Here is a 22,710-nt window from a genome sequence, read left to right as displayed (position 1 = left end):
AATAAGATAATGGAACCATGTCAAAGAATCTATAAATTTGGGCTCGTCCGGGATTTGAACCCGTGACCTCTCGCACCCAAAGTGAGAATGATAGAGTCATCAAGTAAGCATGTTTTATTTGATTTCTTAACTGTTTTTATGTGAAAATTGTATTATTTTAAAGCAGTCACTAATGTATACAAGGTGGAAATATTAGCATAAATAAAATATTTCCTAATAGTCAATATTTTTCTAAGTACACTTGCTTGGAAATTGCTGTGCAAAGTTTTATGATGCCCAGCAGAGTTTTTCTGATGGATAAAACCCAAGACATGTCACATGCTATGTGCAGGTAAGTAATTACAAATAATTTTAGCAGTTTGACAAAAAACAAAATTCAATTGTGCAAATAAGTAAATCCAATCTATATTGAGAGTTTTGAAAAAACAATATTCAGTTGAAATTCACTCTGGAAATTGACTTCAATAAGATAATGGAACCAGGTCAAAGAATCTAAAAATTTGGGCTCGTCCGGGATTTGAACCCGTGACCTCTCGCACCCAAAGTGAGAATGATAGAGTCATCAAGTAAGCATGGTTTATTTGATTTCTTAACTGTTTTTATGTGAAAATTGTATTATTTTAAAGCAGTCACTAATGTATACAAGGTGGAAATATTAGCATAAATAAAATATTTCCTAATAGTCAATATTTTTCTAAGTATACTTGCTTGGAAATTGCTGTGCAAAGTTTTATGATGCCCAGCAGAGTTTTTCTGATGGATAAAACCCAAGACATGTCATATGCTATGTGCAGATAAGTACTTACAAATAATTTTACCAGTTTGACAAAAAACAAAATTCAATTGTGCAAATAAGTAAATCCAATCTATTTTGTGAGTTTTTAAAAAATAATATTCAATTGAAGATTTTACTCAGGAAATTGACTTCAATAAGATAATGGAACTATTTCAAAGAATCTGAAATTTTGGGCTCGTCCATGATTTGAACCTGGGACCTTTCACACCCTAAGCGAGAATCTTAACCCTAGACCAAAAAGCCACCTACCTGAACATTTTTCTATTGATTTTTCAATTGATTTAAAGAAAATAGCTTTTTGTTTTTAAAAACATCATATACATTTATGTAAAAATGAATTTGTAGAATAAATAAAATGTTTCCTTATGGTCCAGTAGATAGTTTTCTAAGTATGCATATAGGAAAAGTGCAGGGACAAGATTTGTGAGTGCCTCCAGAGTTTGGACTTCTCTCATGGACGAAGCTAAAGACTTGTCATATGCAATGTACAAATCATGCTTCCAGACACAGAAGAAAGGCAAAAGAAAACCTTGCAATTTCATTTTTGAACTTTTTGTGTTTCAAAATGAGACTATTCTTTTAAAACATTCAAAGCTATCTAGACAGTAGGGAACCTGCAGTTTTCCTAATATACCACAATACAGTTGAAATTTGAATAAGTATGCTCTTATTTTTAGAACAACTAAAATGTTTCCGTAAGATTCTATTGATAGTTTTCTTTGTGTGCTTATTTGGAAAGTGCAGTGACAAGATTTAAAAATGGCTACAGAGTTTGGACTTGTCTGATCGATAAAACCCAAGACTTGTCAAAAGCTATGTGTAAATCATGCATAACTAGAAGAAAGGCAATTGAAAAATGATGAAGGCAAGATTCATAAGTATGTACAAATTCTATTGGGAGTATGGCAAAAACAAAACTCAGTTGATGCTATTAACTTAGCCAATTGAGAAAATCAGATATATATAAACCATGAGAAGCACCGTAAAAAAGAAATAGAGGGGTAGTCCGGGATTTGAACCCGGGACCTCTCGCACCCAAAGCGAGAATCATACCCCTAGACTAACGAGCCAACTGAAACAAGTCTGTTTTATTTGATTTCTTAACTATTTTATGTGAAAATGGTGTTCTTTTAAAGCAGTCACTAATGTATACAAGGAGGAAAAATTAGCATAAATAAAATATTTCCTAATAGTCAATATTTTTCTAAGTATACTTGCTTGGAAATTGCTGTGCAAAGTTTTATGATGCCCAGCAGAGTTTTTCTGATGGATAAAACCCAAGACATGTCACATGCTATGTTCAGATAAGTACTTACAAATAATTTTAGCAGTTTGACAAAAAACAAAATTCAATTGTGCAAATAAGTAAATCCAATCTATTTTGAGAGTTTTGAAAAAGCAATATTCAGTTGAAATTCACTCTGGAAATTGACTTCAATCAGATAATGGAACCATGTCAAAGAATCTAAAAATTTGGGCTCATCCGGGATTTGAACCCGTGACCTCTCGCACCCAAAGTGAGAATGATAGAGTCATCAAATAAGCATGTTTTATTTGATTTCTTAACTGTTTTTATGTGAAAATTGTATTATTTTAAAGCAGTCACTAATGTATACAAGGTGGAAATAATAGCATAAATAAAATATTTCCTAATAGTCAATATTTTTCTAAGTATACTTGCTTGGAAATTGCTGTGCAAAGTTTTATGATGCCCAGCAGAGTTTTTCTGATGGATAAAACCCAAGACATGTCACATGCTATGTTCAGATAAGTACTTACAAATAATTTTAGCAGTTTGACAAAAAACAAAATTTAATTGTGCAAATAAGTAAATCCAATCTATTTTGAGAGTTTTGAAAAAACAATATTCAGTTGAAATTCACTCTGGAAATTGACTTCAATAAGATAATGGAACCATGTCAAAGAATCTAAAAATTTGGGCACGTCCGGGATTTGAACCCGTGACCTCTCGCACCCAAAGTGAGAATGATAGAGTCATCAAGTAAGCATGTTTTATTTGATTTCTTAACTGTTTTTATGTGAAAATTGTATTATTTTAAAGCAGTCACTAATGTATACAAGGTGGAAATATTAGCATAAATAAAATATTTCCTAATAGTCAATATTTTTCTAAGTATACTTGCTTGGAAATTGCTGTGCAAAGTTTTATGATGCCCAGCAGAGTTTTTCTGATGGATAAAACCCAAGACATGTCACATGCTATGTGCAGGTAAGTAATTACAAATAATTTTAGCAGTTTGACAAAAAACAAAATTCAATTGTGCAAATAAGTAAATCCAATCTATTTTGCGAGTTTTGAAAAAACAATATTCAGTTGAAATTCACTCTGGAAATTGACTTCAATAAGATAATGGAAAAATGTCAAAGAATCTAAAAATTTGGGCTCGTCCGGGATTTGAACCCGTGACCTCTCGCACCCAAAGTGAGAATGATAGAGTCATCAAGTAAGCATGTTTTATTTGATTTCTTAACTGTTTTTATGTGAAAATTGTATTATTTTAAAGCAGTCACTAATGTATACAAGGTGGAAATATTAGCATAAATAAAATATTTCCTAATAGTCAATATTTTTCTAAGTATACTTGCTTGGAAATTGCTGTGCAAAGTTTTATGATGCCCAGCAGAGTTTTTCTGACGGATAAAACCCAAGACATGTCACGTGCTATGTGCAGGTAAGTAATTACAAATAATTTTAGCAGTTTGACAAAAAACAAAATACAATTGTGCAAATAAGTAAATCCAATCTATTTTGAGAGTTTTGAAAAAACAATATTCAGTTGAAATTCACTCTGGAAATTGACTTCAATAAGATAATGGAACCATGTCAAAGAATCTAAAAATTTGGGCTCTTCCGGGATTTGAACCCGTGACCTCTCGCACCCAAAGTGGGAATGATAGAGTCATCAAGTAAGCATGTTTTATTTGATTTCTTAACTGTTTTTATGTGAAAATTGTATTATTTTAAAGCAGTCACTAATGTATACAAGGTGGAAATATTAGCATAAATAAAATATTTCCTAATAGTCAATATTTTTCTAAGTATGCTTGCTTGGAAATTGCTGTGCAAAGTTTTATGATGCCCAGCAGAGTTTTTCTGATGGATAAAACCCAAGACATGTCACATGCTATGTGCAGGTAAGTAATTACAAATAATTTTAGCAGTTTGACAAAAAACAAAATTCAATTGTGCAAATAAGTAAATCCAATCAATTTTGTGAGTTTTTAAAAAATAATATTCATTTGAAGATTTTACTCAGGAAAATGTATTCAATAAGATAATGGAACTATGTAAAAGAATCTGAAAATTTGGGCTCGTCCATGATTTGAACCTGGGACCTCTCACACTCTAAGCGAGAATCTTAACCCTAGACCAACAAGCCACCTACCTGAACATTTTTCTATTGATTTTTCAATTGATTTAATGAAAATAGCTTTTTGTTTTTAAAAACACCATATACATTTATGTAAAAATGAATTTGTAGAATAAATAAAATATTTCCTTATGGTCCAGTAGATAGTTTTCTAAGTATGCATATAGGAAAAGTGCAGGGACAAGATTTGTGAGTGCCTCCAGAGTTTGGACTTCTCTCATGGACAAAGCTAAAGACTTGTCATATGCAATGTACAAATCATGCTTCCAGACACAGAAGAAAGGCAAAAGAAAACCTTGCAATTTCATTTTTGAACTTTTTGTGTTTCAAAATGAGACTATTCTTTTAAAACATTCAAAGCTATCTAGACAGTAGGGAACCTGCAGGTTTCCTAATATTCTACAATACAGTTGAAATTTGAATAAGTATGCTCTTATTTTTAGAACAACTAAAATGTTTCCGTAAGATTCTATTGATAGTTTTCTTTGTGTGCTTATTTGGAAAGTGCAGTGACAAGATTTAAAAATGGCTACAGAGTTTGGACTTGTCTGATCGATAAAACCCAAGACTTGTCAAAAGCTATGTGTAAATCATGCATAAATAGAAGAAAGGCAATTGAAAAATGATGAAGGCAAGATTCATAAGTATGTACAAATTCTATTGGGAGTATGGCAAAAACAAAACTCAGTTGATGCTATTAACTTAGCCAATTGAGAAAATCAGATATATATAAACCATGAGAAGCACCATAAAAACGAAATAGAGGGGTCGTCCGGGATTTGAACCTGGGACCTCTCACACCCAAAGCGAGAATCATACCCCTAGACTAACGAGCCAACTGAAACAAGTCTGTTTTATTTGATTTCTTAACTATTTTATGTGAAAATGGTGTTCTTTTAAAGCAGTCACTAATGTATACAAGGAGGAAAAATTAGCATAAATAAAATATTTCCTAATAGTCAATATTTTTCTAAGTATACTTGCTTGGAAATTGCTGTGCAAAGTTTTATGATGCCCAGCAGAGTTTTTCTGATGGATAAAACCCAAGACATGTCACATGCTATGTTCAGATAAGTACTTACAAATAATTTTAGCAGTTTGACAAAAAACAAAATTCAATTGTGCAAATAAGTAAATCCAATCTATTTTGAGAGTTTTGAAAAAACAATATTCAGTTGAAATTCACTCTGGAAATTGACTTCAATAAGATAAAGGAACCATGTCAAAGAATCTAAAAATTTGGGCTCGTCCGGGATTTGAACCCGTGACCTCTCGCACCCAAAGTGAGAATGATAGAGTCATCAAATAAACATGTTTTATTTGATTTCTTTACTGTTTTTATGTGAAAATTTTATTATTTTAAAGCAGTCACTAATGTATACAAGGTGGAAATAATAGCATAAATAAAATATTTCCTAATAGTCAATATTTTTCTAACTATACTTGCTTGGAAATTGCTGTGCAAAGTTTTATGATGCCCAGCAGAGTTTTTCTGATGGATAAAACCCAAGATATGTCACATGCTATGTTCAGATAAGTACTTACAAATAATTTTAGCAGTTTGACAAAAAACAAAATTTAATTGTGCAAATAAGTAAATCCAATCTATTTTGAGAGTTTTGAAAAAACAATATTCAGTTGAAATTCACTCTGGAAATTGACTTCAATAAGATAATGGAACCATGTCAAAGAATCTAAAAATTTGGGCACGTCCGGGATTTGAACCCATGACCTTTCGCACCCAAAGTGAGAATGATAGAGTCATCAAGTAAGCATGTTTTATTTGATTTCTTAACTGTTTTTATGTGAAAATTGTATTATTTTAAAGCAGTCACTAATGTATACAAGGTGGAAATATTAGCATAAATAAAATATTTCCTAATAGTCAATATTTTTCTAAGTATACTTGCTTGGAAATTGCTGTGCAAAGTTTTATGATGCCCAGCAGAGTATTTCTGATGGATAAAACCCAAGACATGTCACATGCTATGTGCAGGTAAGTAATTACAAATAATTTTAGCAGTTTGACAAAAAACAAAATTCAATTGTGCAAATAAGTAAATCCAATCTATTTTGAGAGTTTTGAAAAAACAATATTCAGTTGAAATTCACTCTGGAAATTGACTTCAATAAGATAATGGAACTATGTAAAAGAATCTGAAAATTTGGGTTCGTCCATGATTTGAACCTGGGACCTCTCACACCCTAAGCGAGAATCTTAACCCTAGACCAACAAGCCACATACCTGAACATTTTTCTATTGATTTTTCAATTGATTTAATGAAAATAGCTTTTTGTTTTTAAAAACACCATATACATTTATGTAAAAATGAATTTGTAGAATAAATAAAATATTTCCTTATGGTCCAGTAGATAGTTTTCTAAGTATGCATATAGGAAAAGTGCAGGGACAAGATTTGTGAGTGCCTCCAGAGTTTGGACTTCTCTCATGGATGAAGCTAAAGACTTGTCATATGCAATGTACAAATCATGCTTCCAGACACAGAAGAAAGGCAAAAGAAAACCTTTCAATTTCATTTTTGAACTTTTTGTGTTTCAAAATGAGACTATTCTTTTAAAACATTCAAAGCTATCTAGACAGTAGGGAACCTGCAGTTTTCCTAATATACCACAATACAGTTGAAATTTGAATAAGTATGCTCTTATTTTTAGAACAACTAAAATGTACCGTAAGATTCTATTGATAGTTTTCTTTGTGTGCTTATTTGGAAAGTGCAGTGACAAGATTTAAAAATGGCTACAGAGTTTGGACTTGTCTGATCGATAAAACCCAAGACTTGTCAAAAGCTATGTGTAAATCATGCATAACTAGAAGAAAGGCAATTGAAAAATGATGAAGGCAAGATTCATAAGTATGTACAAATTCTATTGGGAGTATGGCAAAAACAAAACTCAGTTGATGCTATTAACTTAGCCAATTGAGAAAATCAGATATATATAAACCATGAGAAGCACCGTAAAAAAGAAATAGAGGGCTCGTCCTGGATTTGAACCCGGGACCTCTCGCACCCAAAGCGAGAATCATACCCCTAGACTAACGAGCCAACTGAAACAAGCCTGTTTTATTTGATTTCTTAACTATTTTATGTGAAAATGGTGTTCTTTTAAAGCAGTCACTAATGTATACAAGGTGGAAATATTAGCATAAATAAAATATTTCCTAATAGTCAATATTTTTCTAAGTATACTTGCTTGGAAATTGCTGTGCAAAGTTTTATGATGCCCAGCAGAGTTTTTCTGATGGATAAAACCCAAGACATGTCACATGCTATGTTCAGATAAGTACTTACAAATAATTATAGCAGTTTGACAAAAAAACAAAATTCAATTGTGCAAATAAGTAAATCCAATCTATTTTGAGAGTTTTGAAAAAACAATATTCAGTTGAAATTCACTCTGGAAATTGACTTCAATAAGATAATGGAACCATGTCAAAGAATATAAAAATTAGGGCTCGTCTGGGATTTGAACCCATGACCTCTCGCACCCAAAGTGAGAATGATAGAGTCATCAAGTAAGCATGTTTTATTTGATTTCTTAACTGTTTTTATGTGAAAATTGTATTATTTTAAAGCAGTCACTAATGTATACAAGGTGGAAATATTAGCATAAATAAAATATTTCCTAATAGTCAATATTTTTCTAAGTATACTTGCTTGGAAATTGCTGTGCAAAGTTTTATGATGCCCAGCAGAGTTTTTCTGATGGATAAAACCCAACACATGTCACATGCTATGTGCAGGAAAGTAATTACAAATAATTTTAGCAGTTTGACAAAAAACAAAATACAATTGTGCAAATAAGTAAATCCAATCTATTTTGAGAGTTTTGAAAAAACAATATTCAGTTGAAATTCACTCTGGAAATTGACTTCAATAAGATAATGGAACCATGTCAAAGAATCTAAAAATTTGGGCTCTTCCGGGATTTGAACCCGTGACCTCTCGCACCCAAAGTGGGAATGATAGAGTCATCAAGTAAGCATGTTTTATTTGATTTCTTAACTGTTTTTATGTGAAAATTGTATTATTTTAAAGCAGTCACTAATGTATACAAGGTGGAAATATTAGCATAAATAAAATATTTCCTAATAGTCAATATTTTTCTAAGTATACTTGCTTGGAAATTGCTGTGCAAAGTTTTATGATGCCCAGCAGAGTTTTTCTGATGGATAAAACCCAAGACATGTCACATGCTATGTGCAGGTAAGTAATTACAAATAATTTTAGCAGTTTGACAAAAAACAAAATTCAATTGTGCAAATAAGTAAATCCAATCTATTTTGTGAGTTTTAAAAAATAATATTCAATTGAAGATTTTACCAATGAAATTGACTTCAATAAGATAATGAAACTAAGTCAAAGAATCTGAAAATTTGGGCTCGTCCATGATTTGAACCTGGGACCTCTCACACCCTAAGCGAGAATCTTAACCCTAGACCAACAAGCCACCTACCTGAACATTTTTCTATTGATTTTTCAATTGATTTAAAGAAAATAGCTTTTTGTTTTTAAAAACACCATATACATTTATGTAAAAATGAATTTGTAGAATAAATAAAATTTTTCCTTATGGTCCAGTAGATAGTTTTCTAAGTATGCATATAGGAAAAGTGCAGGGACAAGATTTGTGAGTGCCTACAGAGTTTGGACTTCTCTCATGGACAAAGCTAAAGACTTGTCATATGCAATGTACAAATCATGCTTCCAGACACAGAAGAAAGGCAAAAGAAAACCTTGCAATTTCATTTTTGAACTTTTTGTGTTTCAAAATGAGACTATTCTTTTAAAACATTCAAAGCTATCTAGACAGTAGGGAACCTGCAGGTTTCCTAATATTCTACAATACAGTTGAAATTTGAATAAGTATGCTCTTATTTTTAGAACAACTAAAATGTTTCCGTAAGATTCTATTGATAGTTTTCTTTGTGTGCTTATTTGGAAAGTGCAGTGACAAGATTTAAAAATGGCTACAGAGTTTGGACTTGTCTGATCGATAAAACCCAAGACTTGTCAAAAGCTATGTGTAAATCATGCATAAATAGAAGAAAGGCAATTGAAAAATGATGAAGGCAAAATTCATAAGTATGTACAAATTCTATTGGGAGTATGGCAAAAACAAAACTCAGTTGATGCTATTAACTTAGCCAATTGAGAAAATCAGATATATATAAACCATGAGAGGGGTATAAAAACGAAATAGAGGGGTCATCCGGGATTTGAACCCGGGACCTCTCGCACCCAAAGCGAGAATCATACCCCTAGACTAACGAGCCAACTGAAACAAGTCTGTTTTATTTGATTTCTTAACTATTTTATGTGAAAATGGTGTTCTTTTAAAGCAGTCACTAATGTATACAAGGAGGAAAAATTAGCATAAATAAAATATTTCCTAATAGTCAATATTTTTCTAAGTATACTTGCTTGGAAATTGCTGTGCAAAGTTTTATGATGCCCAGCAGAGATTTTCTGATGGATAAAACCCAAGACATGTCACATGCTATGTTCAGATAAGTACTTACAAATAGTTTTAGCAGTTTGACAAAAAACAAAATTCAATTGTGCAAATAAGTAAATCCAATCTATTTTGAGAGTTTTGAAAAAACAATATTCAGTTGAAATTCACTCTGGAAATTGACTTCAATAAGATAATGGAACCATGTCAAAGAATCTAAAAATTTGGGCTCGTCCGGGATTTGAACCCGTGACCTCTCGCACCCAAAGTGAGAATGATAGAGTCATCAAAAGCATGTTTTATTTGATTTCTTAACTGTTTTTATGTGAAAATTGTATTATTGTAAAGCAGTCACTAATGTATACAAGGTGGAAATAATAGCATAAATAAAATATTTCCTAATAGTCAATATTTTTCTAAGTATACTTGCTTGGAAATTGCTGTGCAAAGTTTTATGATGCCCAGCAGAGTATTTCTGATGGATAAAACCCAAGACATGTCACATGCTATGTGTATGTAAGTAATTACAAATAATTTTAGCAGTTTGACAAAAAACAAAATTCAATTGTGCAAATAAGTAAATCCAATCTATTTTGAGAGTTTTGAAAAAACAATATTCAGTTGAAATTCACTCTGGAAATTGACTTCAATAAGATAATGGAACCATGTCAAAGAATCTAAAAATTTGGGCTCGTCCGGGATTTGAACCCGTGACCTCTCGCACCCAAAGTGAGAATGATAGAGTCATCAAATAAGCATGTTTTATTTGATTTCTTTACTGTTTTTATGTGAAAATTTTATTATTTTAAAGCAGTCACTAATGTATACAAGGTGGAAATAATAGCATAAATAAAATATTTCCTAATAGTCAATATTTTTCTAAGTATACTTGCTTGGAAATTGCTGTGCAAAGTTTTATGATGCCCAGCAGAGTTTTTCTGATGGATAAAACCCAAGATATGTCACATGCTATGTTCAGATAAGTACTTACAAATAATTTTAGCAGTTTGACAAAAAACAAAATTTAATTGTGCAAATAAGTAAATCCAATCTATTTTGAGAGTTTTGAAAAACAATATTCAGTTGAAATTCACTCTGGAAATTGACTTCAATAAGATAATGGAACCATGTCAAAGAATCTAAAAATTTGGGCACGTCCGGGAGTTGAACCCATGACCTCTCGCACCCAAAGTGAGAATGATAGAGTCATCAAGTAAGCATGTTTTATTTGATTTCTTAACTGTTTTTATGTGAAAATTGTATTATTTTAAAGCAGTCACTAATGTATACAAGGTGGAAATATTAGCATAAATAAAATATTTCCTAATAGTCAATATTTTTCTAAGTATATTTGCTTGGAAATTGCTGTGCAAAGTTTTATGATGCCCAGCAGAGTATTTCTGATGGATAAAACCCAAGACATGTCACATGCTATGTGCAGGTAAGTAATTACAAATAATTTTAGCAGTTTGACAAAAAACAAAATTCAATTGTGCAAATAAGTAAATCCAATCTATTTTGAGAGTTTTGAAAAAACAATATTCAGTTGAAATTCACTCTGGAAATTGACTTCAATAAGATAATGGAACCATGTCAAAGAATCTAAAAATTTGGGCTCGTCCGGGATTTGAACCCGTGACCTCTCGCACCCAAAGTGAGAATGATAGAGTCATCAAGTAAGCATGTTTTATTTGATTTCTTAACTGTTTTTATGTGAAAATTGTATTATTTTAAAGCAGTCACTAATGTATACAAGGTGGAAATATTAGCATAAATAAAATATTTCCTAATAGTCAATATTTTTCTAAGTATATTTGCTTGGAAATTGCTGTGCAAAGTTTTATGAAGCCCAGCAGAGTTTTTCTGATGGATAAAACCCAAGACATGTCACATGCTATGTGCAGGTAAGTAATTACAAATAATTTTAGCAGTTTCACAAAAAACAAAATTCAATTGTGCAAATAAGTAAATCCAATCTATTTTGTGAGTTTTTAAAAAATAATATTCAATTGAAGATTTTACTCAGGAAATTGACTTCAATAAGATAATGGAACTATGTCAAAGAATCTGAAAATTTGGGCTCGTCCTTGATTTGTACCTGGGACCTCTCACACCCTAAGCGAGAATCTTAACCCTAGACCAACAAGCCACCTACCTGAACATTTTTCTATTGATTTTTCAATTGATTTAATGAAAATAGCTTTTTGTTTTTAAAAACACCATATACATTTATGTAAAAATGAATTTGTAGAATAAATAAAATATTTCCTTATGGTCCAGTAGATAGTTTTCTAAATATGCATATAGGAAAAGTGCAGGGACAAGATTTGTGAGTGCCTCCAGAGTTTGGACTTCTCTCATGGACGAAGCTAAAGACTTGTCATATGCAATGTACAAATCATGCTTCCAGAAACAAAAGAAAGGCAAAAGAAAACCTTGCAATTTCATTTTTGAACTTTTTGTGTTTTAAAATGAGACTATTCTTTTAAAACATTCAAAGCTATATAGACAGTAGGGAACCTGCAGTTTTCCTAATATACCACAATACAGTTGAAATTTGAATAAGTATGCTCTTATTTTTAGAACAACTAAAATGTTTCCGTAAGATTCTATTGATAGTTTTCTTTGTGTGCTTATTTGGAAAGTGCAGTGACAAGATTTAAAAATGGCTACAGAGTTTGGACTTGTCTGATCGATAAAACCCAAGACTTGTCAAAAGCTATGTTTAAATCATGCATAAATAGAAGAAAGGCAATTGAAAAATGATGAAGGCAAGATTCATAAGTATGTACAAATTCTATTGGGAGTATAGCAAAAACAAAACTCAGTTGATGCTATTAACTTAGCCAATTGAGAAAATCAGATATATATAAACCATGAGAAGCACCGTAAAAAAGAAATAGAGGGCTCGTCCGGGATTTGAACCCGGGACCTCTCGCACCCAAAGCGAGAATCATACCCCTAGACTAACGAGCCAACTGAAACAAGTCTGTTTTATTTGATTTCTTAACTATTTTATGTGAAAATGGTGTTCTTTTAAAGCAGTCACTAATGTATACAAGGAGGAAAAATTAGCATAAATAAAATATTTCCTAATAGTCAATATTTTTCTAAGTATACTTGCTTGGAAATTGCTGTGCAAAGTTTTATGATGCCCAGCAGAGTTTTTCTGATGGATAAAACCCAAGACATGTCACATGCTATGTTCAAATAAGTACTTACAAATAATTATAGCAGTTTGACAAAAAACAAAATTCAATTGTGCAAATAAATAAATACAATCTATTTTGAGAGTTTTGAAAAAACAATATTCAGTTGAAATTCACTCTGGAAATTGACTTCAATAAGATAATGGAACCATGTCAAAGAATCTAAAAATTTGGGATCTTCCGGGATTTGAACCCTTGACCTCTCGCACCCAAAGTGAGAATGATAGAGTCATCAAGTAAGCATGTTTTATTTGATTTCTTAACTGTTTTTATGTGAAAATTGTATTATTTTAAAGCAGTCACTTATGTATACAAGGTGGAAATATTAGCATAAATAAAATGTTTCCTAATAGTCAATATTTTTCTAAGTATACTTGCTTGGAAATTGCTGTGCAAAGTTTTATGATGCCCAGCAGAGTTTTTCTGATGGATAAAACCCAAGACAAGTCAAATGCTATGTGTAGGTAAGTAATTACAAATAATTTTAGCAGTTTGACAAAAAACAAAATTCAATTGTGCAAATAAGTAAATCCAATCTATTTTGTGAGTTTTTAAAAAATAATATTCTTTTGAAGATTTTACTCAGGAAATTGTCTTCAATAAGATAATGGAACTATGTCAAAGAATCTGAAAATTTGGGCTCGTCCATGATTTGAACCTGGGACCTCTCACACCCTAAGTGAGAATCTTAACCCTAGACCAACAAGCCACCTACCTGAACATTTTTCTATTGATTTTTCAATTGATTTAATGAAAATAGCTTTTTGTTTTTAAAAACACCATATACATTTATGTAAAAATGAATTTGTAGAATAAATAAAATATTTCCTTATGGTCCAGTAGATAGTTTTCTAAGTATGCATATAGGAAAAGTGCAGGGACAAGATTTGTGAGTGCCTACAGAGTTTGGACTTCTCTCATGGACAAAGCTAAAGACTTGTCATATGCAATGTACAAATCCTGCTTCCAGACACAGAAGAAAGGCAAAAGAAAACCTTGCAATTTCATTTTTGAACTTTTTGTGTTTCAAAATGAGACTATTCTTTTAAAACATCCAAAGCTATCTAGACAGTAGGGAACCTGCAGTTTTCCTAATATTCCACAATACAGTTGAAATTTGAATAAGTATGCTCTTATTTTTAGAACAACTAAAATGTTTCCGTAAGATTCTATTGATAGTTTTCTTTGTGTGCTTATTTGGAAAGTGCAGTGACAAGATTTTAAAATGGCTACAGAGTTTGGACTTGTCTGATCGATAAAACCCAAGACTTGTCAAAAGCTATGTGTAAATCATGCATAAATAGAAGAAAGGCAATTGAAAAATGATGAAGGCAAGATTCATAAGTATGTACAAATTCTATTGGGAGTATGGCAAAAACAAAACTCAGTTGATGCTATTGACTTAGCCAATTGAGAAAATCAGATATATATAAACCATGAGATGCACCGTACAAAAGAAATAGAGGGCTTGTCCGGGATTTGAACCAGGGATCTCTCACACTCAAAGCGAGAATCATACCCCTAGACCAACGAAACAACTGAAATAAGTGTAGTTTATTTGATTTCTTAACTGTTTTTATGTGAAAATGGTATTCTTTTAAAGCAGTCACTAATGTATACAAGGAGGAAATATTAGCATAAATAAAATGTTTCCTAATAGTCAATATTTTTCTAAGTATACTTGCTTGGAAATTGCTGTGCAAAGTTTTATGATGCCCAGCAGAGTTTTTCTGATGGATAAAACCCAAGACATGTCACATGCTATGTGCAGATAAGTACTTACAAATAATTTTACCAGTTTGACAAAAAACAAAATTCAATTGTGCAAATAAGTAAATCCAATCTATTTTGAGAGTTTTGAAAAAACAATATTCAGTTGAAATTCTCTCTGGAAATTGACTTCAGTAAGATAATGGAACCATGTCAAAGAATCTAAAAATTTGGGCTCGTCCGGGATTTGAACGCGTGACCTCTCGCACCCAAAGTGAGAGTCAGAGAATCATCAAGTAAGCATGTTTTATATGATTTCTTAACTGTTTTTATGTGAAAATTGTATTATTTTAAAGCTGTCACTAATGTATACAAGGTGGAAATATTAGAATAAATAAAATATTTCCTAATAGTCAATATTTTTCTAACTATACTTGCTTGGAAATTGCTGTGCAAAATTTTATGATGCCCAGCAGAGTTTTTCTGATGGATAAAACCCAAGACATGTCACATGCTATGTGCAGATAAGTACTTACAAATAATTTTAGCAGTTTGACAAAAAACAAAATTCAATTGTGCAAATAAGTAAATCCAATCTATTTTGAGAGTTTTGAAAAAACAACATTCAGTTGAAATTCACTCAGGAAATTGACTTCAATAAGATAATGGAACCATGTCAAAGAATCTGAAAAGTTGGGCTCGTCCAGGATTTGAACCCGGGACCTCTCGCACTCAAAGTGAGAGTCATAGAATCATCAAGTAAGCATGTTTTATTTGATTTCTTAACTGTTTTTATGTGAAAATTGTATTATTTTAAAGCAGTCACTAATGTATACAAGGTGGAAATATTAGCATAAATAAAATATTTCCTAATAGTCAATATTTTTCTAAGTATACTTGCTTGGAAATTGCTGTGCAAAGTTTTATGAAGCCCAGCAGAGTTTTTCTGATGGATAAAACCCAAGACATGTCACATGCTATGTGCAGGTAAGTAATTACAAATAATTTTAGCAGTTTGACAAAAAACAAAATTCAATTGTGCAAATAAGTAAATCCAATCTATTTTGTGAGTTTTTAAAAAATAATATTCAATTGAAGATTTTACTCAGGAAATTGACTTCAATAAGATAATGGAACTATGTCAAAGAATCTGAAAATTTGGGCTCGTCCTTGATTTGTACCTGGGACCTCTCACACCCTAAGCGAGAATCTTAACCCTAGACCAACAAGCCACCTACCTGAACATTTTTCTATTGATTTTTCAATTGATTTAAAGAAAATAGCTTTTTGTTTTTAAAAACACCATATACATTTATGTAAAAATGAATTTGTAGAATAAATAAAATATTTCCTTATGGTCCAGTAGATAGTTTTCTAAATATGCATATAGGAAAAGTGCAGGGACAAGATTTGTGAGTGCCTCCAGAGTTTGGACTTCTCTCATGGACGAAGCTAAAGACTTGTCATATGCAATGTACAAATCATGCTTCCAGAAACAAAAGAAAGGCAAAAGAAAACCTTGCAATTTCATTTTTGAACTTTTTGTGTTTTAAAATGAGACTATTCTTTTAAAACATTCAAAGCTATCTAGACAGTAGGGAACCTGCAGTTTTCCTAATATACCACAATACAGTTGAAATTTGAATAAGTATGCTCTTATTTTTAGAACAACTAAAATGTTTCCGTAACATTCTATTGATAGTTTTCTTTGTGTGCTTATTTGGAAAGTGCAGTGACAAGATTTAAAAATGGCTACAGAGTTTGGACTTGTCTGATCGATAAAACCCAAGACTTGTCAAAAGCTATGTTTAAATCATGCATAACTAGAAGAAAGGCAATTGAAAAATGATGAAGGCAAGATTCATAAGTATGTACAAATTATATTGGGAGTATGGCAAAAACAAAACTCAGTTGATGCTATTGACTTAGCCAATTGAGAAAATCAGATATATATAAACCATGAGATGCACCATACAAAAGAAATAGAGGGCTCGTCCGGGATTTGAACCCGGGACCTCTCGCACCCAAAGCGAGAATCATACCCCTAGACTAACGAGCCAAGTGAAACAAGTCTGTTTTATTTGATTTCTTAACTATTTTATGTGAAAATGGTGTTCTTTTAAAGCAGTCACTAATGTATACAAGGAGGAAAAATTAGCATAAATAAAATATTTCCTAATAGTCAATATTTTTCTAAGTATACTTGCTTGGAAATTGCTGTGCAAAGTTTTATGATGCCCAGCAGAGTTTTTCTGATGGATAAAACCCAAGACATGTCACATGCTATGTTCAGATAAGTACTTACAAATAATTATAGCAGTTTGACAAAAAATAAAATTCAATTGTGCAAATAAGTAAATCCAATCTATTTTGAGAGTTTTGAAAAAACAATATTCAGTTGAAATTCACTCTGGAAATTGACTTCAATAAGATAATGGAACCATGTCAAAGAATCTAAAAATTTGGGATCGTCCGGGATTTGAACCCTTGACCTCTCGCACCCAAAGTGAGAATGATAGAGTCATCAAGTAAGCATGTTTTATTTGATTTCTTAACTGTTTTTATGTGAAAATTGTATTATTTTAAAGCAGTCACTTATGTATACAAGGTGGAAATATTAGCATAAATAAAATGTTTCCTAATAGTCAATATTTTTCTAAGTATACTTGCTTGGAAATTGCTGTGCAAAGTTTTATGATGCCCAGCAGAGTTTTTCTGATGGATAAAACCCAAGACAGGTCAAATGCTATGTGTAGGTAAGTAATTACAAATAATTTTAGCAGTTTGACAAAAAACAAAATTCAATTGTGCAAATAAGTAAATCCAATCTATTTTGTGAGTTTTTAAAAAATAATATTCTTTTGAAGATTTTACTCAGGAAATTGTCTTCAATAAGATAATGGAACTATGTAAAAGAATCTGAAAATTTGGGCTCGTCCATGATTTGAACCTGGGACCTCTCACACCCTAAGCGAGAATCATAACCCCAGACCAACAAGCCACCTACCTGAACATTTTTCTATTGATTTTTCAATTGATTTAAAGAAAATAGCTTTTTGTTTTTAAAAACACCATATACATTTATGTAAAAATGAATTTGTAGAATAAATAAAATATTTCCTTATGGTCCAGTAGATAGTTTTCTAAGTATGCATATAGGAAAAGTGCAGAGACAAGATTTGTGAGTGCCTACAGAGTTTGGACTTCTCTCATGGACGAAGCTAAAGACTTGTCATATGCAATGTACAAATCATGCTTCCAGACACAGAAGAAAGCCAAAAGAAAACCTTGCAATTTCATTTTTGAACTTTTTGTGTTTCAAAATGAGACTATTCTTTTAAAACATTCAAAGCTATCTAGACAGTAGGGAACCTGCAGTTTTCCTAATATTCCACAATACAGTTGAAATTTGAATAAGTATGCTCTTATTTTTAGAACAATTAAAATGTTTCCGTAAGATTCTATTGATAGTTTTCTTTGTGTGCTTATTTGGAAAGTGCAGTGACAAGATTTAAAAATGGCTACAGAGTTTGGACTTGTCTGATCGATAAAACCCAAGACTTGTCAAAAGCTATGTGTAAATCATGCATAAATAGAAGAAAGGCAATTGAAAAATGATGAAGGCAAGATTCATAAGTATGTACAAATTATATTGGGAGTATGGCAAAAACAAAACTCAGTTGATGCTATTGACTTAGCCAATTGAGAAAATCAGATATATATAAACCATGAGATGCACCATACAAAAGAAATAGAGGGCTTGTCCGGGATTTGAACCCGAGACCTCTCGCTCCCAAAGCGAGAATCATACCCCTAGACCAACGAGCCAACTGAAATAAGTGTGGTTTATTTGATTTCTTAACTGTTTTTATGTAAAAATGGTATTCTTTTAAAGCAGTCACTAATGTATACAAGGTGGAAATATTAGCATAAATAAAATATTTCCTAATAGTCAATATTTTTCTAAGTATACTTGCTTGGAAATTGCTGTGCAAAGTTTTATGATGCCCAGCAGAGTTTTTCTAATGGATAAAACCCAAGACATGTCACATGCTATGTGCAGATATGTACTTACAAATAATTTTAGCAGTTTGACAAAAAACAAGATTCAATTGTGCAAATAAGTAAATCCAATCTATTTTGAGAGTTTTGAAAAAACAATATTCAGTTGAAATTCACTCTGGAAATTGACTTCAATAAGATAATGGAACCATGTCAAAGAATCTAAAAATGTGGGCTTGTCTGTGATTTGAACCCGTGACCTATCGCACCCAAAGTGAGAATCAAAGAGTCATCAAGTAAGCATGTTTTATTTGATTTCTTAAATGTTTTTATGTGAAAATTGTATTATTTTAAAGCAGTCACTTATGTATACAAGGTGGAAATATTAGCATAAATAAAATGTTTCCTAATAGTCAATATTTTTCTAAGTATACTTGCTTGGAAATTGCTGTGCAAAGTTTTATGATGCCCAGCAGAGTTTTTCTGATGGATAAAACCCAAGACATGTCAAATGCTATGTGTAGGTAAGTAATTACAAATAATTTTAGCAGTTTGACAAAAAACAAAATTCAATTGTGCAAATAAGTAAATCCAATCTATTTTGTGAGTTTTTAAAAAATAATATTCTTTTGAAGATTTTACTCAGGAAATTGACTTCAATAAGATAATGGAACTATGTCAAAGAAAATGAAAATTTGGGCTCGTCCATGATTTGAACCTGGGACCTCTCACACCCTAAGCGAGAATCATAACCCTAGACCTGCAGGCCACCTACCTGAACATTTTTCTATTGATTTTTCAATTGATTTAAAGAAAATAGCTTTTTGTTTTTAAAAACACCATACACATTTATGTAAAAATGAATTTGTAGAATAAATAAAATTTTTCCTTATGGTCCAGTAGATAGTTTTCTAAGTATGCATATAGGAAAAGTGCAGGGACAAGATTTGTGAGTGCCTCCAGAGTTTGGACTTCTCTCATGGACGAAGCTAAAGACTTGTCATATGCAATGCACAAATCATGCTTCCAGACAAAGATGAAAGGCAAAAGAAAACCTTGCAATTTCATTTTTGAACTTTTTGTGTTTCAAAATGAGACTATTCTTTTAAAACATTCAAAGCTATCTAGACAGTAGGGAACCTGCAGTTTTCCTAATATACCACAATACAGTTGAAATTTGAATAAGTATGCTCTTATTTTTAGAACAACTAAAATGTTTCCGTAAGATTCTATTGATAGTTTTCTTTGTGTGCTTATTTGGAAAGTGCAGTGACAAGATTTAAAAATGGCTACAGAGTTTGGACTTGTTTGATCGATAAAACCCAAGACTTGTCAAAAGCTATGTGTAAATCATGCATAACTAGAAGAAAGGCAATTGAAAAATGATGAAGGCAAGATTCATAAGTATGTACAAATTCTATTGGGAGTATGGCAAAAACAAAACTCAGTTGATGCTATTGACTTAGCCAATTGAGAAAATCAGATATATATAAACCATGAGATGCACCGTACAAAAGAAATAGAGGGCTTGTCCGGGATTTGAACCAGGGATCTCTCACACTCAAAGCGAGAATCATACCCCTAGACCAACGAAACAACTGAAATAAGTGTAGTTTATTTGATTTCTTAACTGTTTTTATGTGAAAATGGTATTCTTTTAAAGCAGTCACTAATGTATACAAGGAGGAAATATTAGCATAAATAAAATGTTTCCTAATAGTCAATATTTTTCTAAGTATACTTGCTTGGAAATTGCTGTGCAAAGTTTTATGATGCCCAGCAGAGTTTTTCTGATGGATAAAACCCAAGACATGTCACATGCTATGTGCAGATAAGTACTTACAAATAATTTTACCAGTTTGACAAAAAACAAAATTCAATTGTGTAAATAAGTAAATCCAATCTATTTTGAGAGTTTTGAAAAAACAATATTCAGTTGAAATTCTCTCTGGAAATTGACTTCAGTAAGATAATGGAACCATGTCAAAGAATCTAAAAATTTGGGCTCGTCCGGGATTTGAACGCGGGACCTCTCGCACCCAAAGTGAGAGTCATAGAATCATCAAGTAAGCATGTTTTATATGATTTCTTAACTGTTTTTATGTGAAAATTGTATTATTTTAAAGCTGTCACTAATGTATACAAGGTGGAAATATTAGAATAAATAAAATATTTCCTAATAGTCAATATTTTTCTAACTATACTTGCTTGGAAATTGCTGTGCAAAATTTTATGATGCCCAGCAGAGTTTTTCTGATGGATAAAACCCAAGACATGTCACATGCTATGTGCAGATAAGTACTTACAAATAATTTTAGCAGTTTGACAAAAAACAAAATTCAATTGTGCAAATAAGTAAATCCAATCTATTTTGAGAGTTTTGAAAAAACAACATTCAGTTGAAATTCACTCAGGAAATTGACTTCAATAAGATAATGGAACCATGTCAAAGAATCTGAAAAGTTGGGCTCGTCCAGGATTTGAACCCGGGACCTCTCGCACTCAAAGTGAGAGTCATAGAATCATCAAGTAAGCATGTTTTATTTGATTTCTTAACTGTTTTTATGTGAAAATTGTATTATTTTAAAGCAGTCACTAATGTATACAAGGTGGAAATATTAGCATAAATAAAATATTTCCTAATAGTCAATATTTTTCTAAGTATACTTGCTTGGAAATTGCTGTGCAAAGTTTTATGAAGCCCAGCAGAGTTTTTCTGATGGATAAAACCCAAGACATGTCACATGCTATGTGCAGGTAAGTAATTACAAATAATTTTAGCAGTTTCACAAAAAACAAAATTCAATTGTGCAAATAAGTAAATCCAATCTATTTTGTGAGTTTTTAAAAAATAATATTCAATTGAAGATTTTACTCAGGAAATTGACTTCAATAAGATAATGGAACTATGTCAAAGAAAATGAAAATTTGGGCTCGTCCTTGATTTGTACCTGGGACCTCTCACACCCTAAGCGAGAATCTTAACCCTAGACCAACAAGCCACCTACCTGAACATTTTTCTATTGATTTTTCAATTGATTTAAAGAAAATAGCTTTTTGTTTTTAAAAACACCATATACATTTATGTAAAAATGAATTTGTAGAATAAATAAAATATTTCCTTATGGTCCAGTAGATAGTTTTCTAAATATGCATATAGGAAAAGTGCAGGGACAAGATTTGTGAGTGCCTCCAGAGTTTGGACTTCTCTCATGGACGAAGCTAAAGACTTGTCATATGCAATGTACAAATCATGCTTCCAGAAACAAAAGAAAGGCAAAAGAAAACCTTGCAATTTCATTTTTGAACTTTTTGTGTTTTAAAATGAGACTATTCTTTTAAAACATTCAAAGCTATCTAGACAGTAGGGAACCTGCAGTTTTCCTAATATACCACAATACAGTTGAAATTTGAATAAGTATGCTCTTATTTTTAGAACAACTAATATGTTTCCGTAACATTCTATTGATAGTTTTCTTTGTGTGCTTATTTGGAAAGTGCAGTGACAAGATTTAAAAATGGCTACAGAGTTTGGACTTGTCTGATCGATAAAACCCAAGACTTGTCAAAAGCTATGTTTAAATCATGCATAACTAGAAGAAAGGCAATTGAAAAATGATGAAGGCAAGATTCATAAGTATGTACAAATTCTATTGGGAGTATGGCAAAAACAAAACTCAGTTGATGCTATTAACTTAGCCAATTGAGAAAATCAGATATATATAAACCATGAGAAGCACCGTAAAAAAGAAATAGAGGGCTCGTCCGGGATTTGAACCCGGGACCTCTCGCACCCAAAGCGAGAATCATACCCCTAGACTAACGAGCCAACTGAAACAAGTCTGTTTTATTTGATTTCTTAACTATTTTATGTGAAAATGGTGTTCTTTTAAAGCAGTCACTAATGTATACAAGGAGGAAAAATTAGCATAAATAAAATATTTCCTAATAGTCAATATTTTTCTAAGTATACTTGCTTGGAAATTGCTGTGCAAAGTTTTATGATGCCCAGCAGAGTTTTTCTGATGGATAAAACCCAAGACATGTCACATGCTATGTTCAGATAAGTACTTACAAATAATTATAGCAGTTTGACAAAAAACAAAATTCAATTGTGCAAATAAGT

The 22,710-nt window shown here is 31.7% G+C and overlaps 6 non-coding genes across 6 annotated transcripts; all 6 read right to left on the bottom strand.

The window, feature by feature from the left end:
• Positions 1-7,181: 7,181 nt before the first annotated feature.
• On the bottom strand, positions 7,182-7,253 carry TRNAP-UGG (transfer RNA proline (anticodon UGG)). Its single transcript has one exon. It is a non-coding gene; the product is annotated as a tRNA-Pro (tRNA).
• Positions 7,254-9,412: 2,159 nt separating this feature from the next.
• Positions 9,413-9,484, bottom strand: TRNAP-UGG (transfer RNA proline (anticodon UGG)). Its single transcript has one exon. It is a non-coding gene; the product is annotated as a tRNA-Pro (tRNA).
• Positions 9,485-12,567: 3,083 nt separating this feature from the next.
• Positions 12,568-12,639, bottom strand: TRNAP-UGG (transfer RNA proline (anticodon UGG)). The gene has a single exon. It is a non-coding gene; the product is annotated as a tRNA-Pro (tRNA).
• A 3,930-nt stretch (positions 12,640-16,569) lies between these two features.
• Positions 16,570-16,641, bottom strand: TRNAP-UGG (transfer RNA proline (anticodon UGG)). Its single transcript has one exon. It is a non-coding gene; the product is annotated as a tRNA-Pro (tRNA).
• Positions 16,642-18,338: 1,697 nt separating this feature from the next.
• Positions 18,339-18,410, bottom strand: TRNAP-UGG (transfer RNA proline (anticodon UGG)). The gene has a single exon. It is a non-coding gene; the product is annotated as a tRNA-Pro (tRNA).
• A 3,931-nt stretch (positions 18,411-22,341) lies between these two features.
• TRNAP-UGG (transfer RNA proline (anticodon UGG)) lies at positions 22,342-22,413 on the bottom strand. Its single transcript has one exon. It is a non-coding gene; the product is annotated as a tRNA-Pro (tRNA).
• Positions 22,414-22,710: the final 297 nt, after the last annotated feature.

The sequence above is a fragment of the Taudactylus pleione genome, unplaced genomic scaffold (assembly GCF_031769625.1).
Source record: "Taudactylus pleione unplaced genomic scaffold, aTauple2 ptg000317l, whole genome shotgun sequence".
In the NCBI taxonomy this organism is placed as follows: Eukaryota; Metazoa; Chordata; class Amphibia; order Anura; family Myobatrachidae; genus Taudactylus; species Taudactylus pleione.
The sequence above is the reverse complement of the archived record's forward strand: the minus strand, read 5'-3'. Positions and strand labels throughout refer to the sequence as shown.